Source organism: Triplophysa rosa, linkage group LG6 (genome assembly GCF_024868665.1).
Source record: "Triplophysa rosa linkage group LG6, Trosa_1v2, whole genome shotgun sequence".
NCBI classification, from domain to species: Eukaryota; Metazoa; Chordata; class Actinopteri; order Cypriniformes; family Nemacheilidae; genus Triplophysa; species Triplophysa rosa.
In genome coordinates this window covers 25,365,293-25,371,292 of record NC_079895.1, presented here as the reverse complement: position 1 = coordinate 25,371,292, position 6,000 = coordinate 25,365,293, and positions in this window count along the sequence as shown.

Sequence of the window (6,000 nt, the reverse complement as noted above, 5' to 3'; positions counted from 1 at the left end):
TAAGAGCGGCTAGCAGAGGGAGCCGTAAGCTTTTGAGCAGTCATAATGTGCTACCTGAACAGGAGCTCAGATCCCCTGCGGCTTTTTCTGCAAGGCTGGGTGCAAACAAAAAGCCGACTCATCTACTGGATTAGAGAGACAATTTCCCTTGTCACACCCCACTGTCTGAGATAATGGACAAGACGTGTGAATGATCAGTGTCAAATCTTACTTGTACCTGTTCACTTTTGTAATTCGTGTGCTGTATGTGAGCAAGGCTCCCCCTCATTCTCCCTTGCCTGAATAATTGACAATTCATCTTTCTGCACAAGTTTAAAAGGCATTATAAGAGGTACTCCACCATGAACATTTGTCAAAAAATAGTACTTGAATTTAAAATTCAGTATTTTAATTACACTTGTAGAATTTATTGAAGTGTTTTTTTATCATTAAATGTATGCATTTGTCAGACGCTTTTATCCCAAGCGACGTGAACTTACAATATGATTTATCAGTGCATGTCCCTGGGGATTGAATCCAAGAACGTGTAGAAGTATAATCATTTGTAAAATGTGATCTAGATCCACAATTTCACAAACAGAGACATAAAAGAGAATTAAAGACATATTTAAAATTAATTACTGCCAGGACCACTTTCATCAACTATAAAGTATATTGACAAATCAGGTTGGAGCTGACGGAACCAAACTGCCCTTTCGCACACAGCCAAGAATGGACAGATCTTGAAGAGCAGCACCAGAGGGATAACAAAACAGATCAAGAAAAATTACATTATGCACATTGTATTTTCTTAATATACATTGAATAGACACTTGATATACTTCAAGTATGAAACAGGCATTACGAGGACTAAACGCAAAGAAATGTCAGACACTAAGTGGAGCAGGAAATGGAGGATGGTGTTAAGAGCAGCTTCCACCCCTTCAGTAGAGAGGCAACTATACGAGAAAAAATTAAATGAGGATTTTTCAGAGATGTGTCTGATATGTATTGGTATATGTCATGATCAGCTGAGAGGTATTTAAGTTTCATCAAGTCTTTTAGGTTTGTGCTGCTAAAATTATATACATTTTTGTCATTGCTTACACTTTATTTTATTTTTTTCATTTTTTTAGGGCTGTCAAACGATTAATCGTGATTAATCGTCATCCAGAATAAAGGTTTGTGTTTACATAACATATGTCTATGTACTGTGCATATTCATTTTGTATGTATAAATGCAAACACATACACAAGTATACATATTTAGGAAATATTTACATGTATTTATTTATATTTACCAATAATTGAAATGATATATAAATGTTTATTAATTTTTAGATTTTTCTTAAATATATGCATGGATGTGTATGTGATAATAAATACAAAATTATCATGCACAGTACACAGATATACTGTATATTATGTAAACACAAACTTTATTCTGGATGCGATTAATCGCGATTAATCTTTTGACAGCCCTATTTTTTTTCACCAGATAACAGCTCTGTCTTTGCCTGATTTATTTTGAGGATTTTTTAAGTTGGTAAGAACCTTTTTAAAGTTCTAAGCTGCCTATAGAAGCAACAACACACAGTGTTTGTTTCCTTAAGTGGAAATGATTCAAGGCAACACCATTTTCAGCCATAAACCACTACTCGTTTTAAAATACCCCCGCTCTGTCCCTAGCGTTTCTCCCTACATTTTTGTAAATCTACATTCGGTTATATAATATCCAGCTCGCGTTTGTCGTATTTGCGGAAGGGACAAACGACATACCTATATGGGTTGGAGGATATGTTGATAATATCTGTGTCCCTGAATAGAAGGAGAAGAGGGGGGACTGGGGGCTCGATAGACGGGGATTACACACAGAGGGGGTTAAACTGATGGCCTCTCATGGTTAAAAGACCCCATTTAGTGTAAATTTGCATTGCTCTCCATACACGGGACCATCAAGGTTCTGCCATCCAAGATCTACGTTTTGTGTCTCTCCTATAGCCTAGAGGAGATCCCGGGGCTAACAGCCATTTATTTAGTATGATCAGGTTATGCACTGATCAATATCTTATAGCTTGCTCCCTATTGCACATTAAACAAATAAAAGGACGTGTCGCTACAGGATTAAGTGTTTGTTTGCTCCTAAAATCCTGCCTCAACTTGGGATTCGAATATTTTACATTTTCACATGTACAGAGAGAAGGGGACGTATGGAAATGTAAAATATTCAAATCAAACAAGTTTGAAAGTAGTGAAGAATAAAAAAAGTGAACCGGCTCTGTGTGGCCTCTGTATGGGATGGGCCCCATTCAAATCTAGTGGCTAGGCAGGCTACTGGAGATCTATTAACTAAGTTAATTGCATTTGAATCTACGCCCTAGAGTGGTCAACTATGTAATTTCACTAATTCATCCTGGTGAGAGGTTGACCTTAAGAAATGTAATTATGCCCACCTGAGTAACACAGGGGCCCCAGAGTCCCACTAAGCACTCACTAAAGAACAGCTGATCATTAGCAAAAACACTGTTTGCCTTTGGTCCACTCAATATGTGGCATGCGTAAACATCTGTTTGTGATACCATAAACAGCAACACACTAAAATCCTCTTTGGACACCTACATTGGCCCTCAATGTAACGCATGGCGAGCAATTCTGCCATAAAGTGTTCCACGATAACTTTGCATAAACACAAATTATTTGGCCTATAATTATGCATGACTTTATCCCTCCGTAATTGACAGAAAATATGGAGGGTCAAAGGGGGCCGTTAGAATGACTTCTCCATTTAATTTTTTGACAGCATAATACACAGTTTCATATCTGATGTATGTAAATGTGTATATGAAAACTGCTCCGATGAAATCACACTGAAATTCCCCTGAGGCTTACATTATTAAAGTACAAGAAAACGTATTGCTATAACCAAACATACAGCATAAAACACATTTTATACCTTTTATATTATTACAGTAAGTGTTTACTCAAAATAAATAAATAAAGCACTTAAAAATAATTTGTTTACCAAATTGTTGTACAAGCATAATCAAGATAAAACAGTGACACATCAAAGTAACTGTTTAAAAGTAACCCTCTTTTCTTAATATTTAAAATGTTTCCTAATATAAAGTGTTATTGTTAAAACAAGCATAAATTACAATTACTTACAATTGATTACTTCAAGAAATAGGTCAATAAATAAATGACAAAATATGGCATTATAACACGGTACTATTGCATTTCTTTATAAAAACAATGTACATTGATGAAACTTAAGTGAAATAAATACATAGGATTTTCAATCAGAAGCTCTTGATTGTTTAAAAGCAGTATTACAGTATGCATAGTATTAACAATATGTTGCCAGCGCAATATCAGTAATCATCCTTAATATTATGGTTACTTTTCCTGGGTGGTATAATATATTGATATATACATGATATCAGTTATCATGGTTATTAAAATGCAATTATTGTCAGGTCTGTAAACTTTAAATTACAATAAACCTTCAAATTTTGCAAAAATACCTAAACATGCAAATATGATGTTTATGTTAATAAAGGTTAAATGCATAATTAAAGTGAAATTTAAGATGTTTACATTGTAAAATATAAAACACAAGAAGCAATGTCAGCAGTCTGCATAACTTTGTTACAAACTACATTACTTTTTACATCTCAATGCTGTTATTGTATTTCGTCTGGCCTCATTGTTATCTATTTCTGTTTTTAGAAATAATGAGCAATTAAAAAAAACCATCATGAGACAATGAGACAAAACTGAGAACACCATTAAACCTTCAAAGCTATTAAAGAGCAACTTCGGAGCAATAAAATGATTCTCTGCAAACCACTCAGATCTTCCAGCCATGCCCTGCCGTGCACAAGATCACATGTAGGTCACCAAGACCCGCCTTAAACCTAAAACACTCAATGGCATCATCAGAGGTACCTTGGGACAATAGTGCAATGAGTCGATGTAGGAAGTTGAAGAATGCACCAGTCCTAAAACAGACGTTAGGAGGAGCATATGAATCACTTTGTCTTCACGATGTAAATCCACACCTCTGATCCACAAAGGAGGGTTTTAAATGTCGTGTGTTTACACCCACCCCACTTACAATTAAACGCACAAGTGCACATTGTGCCTATCAAGCAAAGAACACTAAGGTCTTTGTGGAGCAAGGCGTCTGGAAAGACACAGAACGAGAGGAAGGAATTTATAGATGAGTCACCAACAGGCTTTTCTGTTTGGGGACAAAACGCCGTTATTCCACAGTCAACATTTCAACTCAAAGCTCTGTTTAATACTTTATTTTGAAGAGCGTTTATTCACTGAGCTCCCTTTAGATAAAATCCGATGGTACGGACACAAGAAAGAATCATTTTAAAAGGGTTTTATATGCATACAATAAATATGACCCATAGTATTTGCGAGCAAGGAAAACACATTACAGAGTATTTTGTAAAAGAACCACAGCTGGCCATCTGAACACAAATCCCCTATAAATGAAGGACAGGACTTAAAATAAAAGTTATATAGGGCCTGTTTTATATTCATAGTATAGCATCCTTGTTATAGGTGCCCATCAGGGCTTAGAGGTTACAACACTCCTTGTAACTAACCACAGCTTTGCATCTGGACATGGAATTATTGATAAATAAATTGCACTCTCAAACACAACATCAACTGAGGCTACATATGAATTTGAAATGTTTGTTTAAAAATGTTCTTTGTCGGAAGCATTTTCCTATATGTATATGTCATATATTTTCCAAAAATGTAGATCCATACGTAAAACATGAGGTGCTTTAATATGCATAATTTTTTTGCACCTATACTCTTAAAAATAATGGTACTTGAAAGGTTCTTCTCAGTGATGCCATAGAAGAACAGTTTTTGGTTCCACAAATAACCATTCAGTCAAAGGTTCTTTAAAGAACCATCTCTTTCTTACTCTTTCATAATATGAAGAACCTTTTTACTCCACAAAGAACCTTTTGTGAAACAAAGGTTCTTCGGATGTTAAAGGTTCTTTATGGAACCATTTAGACAGAAAAGGTTCTTCATGGCATCGTGAAGCATCGTAATTTTTTAAGAGTGTATTTAAACGTCCAGTGTGTAATTCTTTGGAGGATCTATTGACAGAAATACAAAAGGGATAATCTACTGCTAGCCATGAATTGAAGGATTTTAATGCACGACGTGGAGGCCAAAAACCACCCGACACGAAGCGGAGAAGCAAATATGTGTCGACTTGTTTGACCTATGTCAGTTGCCGATAGTGCTTCGAAGGGAAGGGGGAAAGGTGGAGTGAGATTTTGGTTGCAATTTTCAACCTCACCACTAGACGCCCCTAAAATCTCCATATTGCTCCTTTAAAATTTCATGGCAAAGTGGTGGAAAAGCACCATATGTGAGTTTTTTGGACCGACGATGAGGTGGAGTTACTGCTTAGAGTAACATAAGAATATAAAGTTGCAAAAGCAAGTGAAAATGTCCCCATGTTCTGCCACCGACCGAAAGCTATGAGTAAAAAAATTCTCCTTTAAAGAAATGCAATGTGAAGAATTTATAAACGGACATTAATCTTTAACAATGATGTCAAACTGAAACATGCCTCACATGATAAAAAATCTGCCATAGTTTTCCGAAAAACTTAATTTTGAAAAACACCAGCTCTGTGTGGACAGATGTGTGAATTTTAGCACTATTAATAATAAAAACAGCATAGTAAGTTGCAAGCTTAAGGTAGGGTTAGGCGTGAAACTATGTGTTCTGAGTTAAAATTCACCTAGAAGATGATGAAATGGTTTAAAATAATTAATTGAAAGAGGGACTCAGGCAAAGCCGATCCTTCCTATACGCAAAGTATGTGAGGTGCGTAGGGCCCCTGCACCACCAGGGGCCCCTTGAGCCCCCTTAATCAAATAGCGAATGTAAATTTCCTTTTTACTACTTAATTTATATAATTACTGTTACGTACTCGGACGTCATGCAGTTTGGGGCAGGTAATGGCATAAA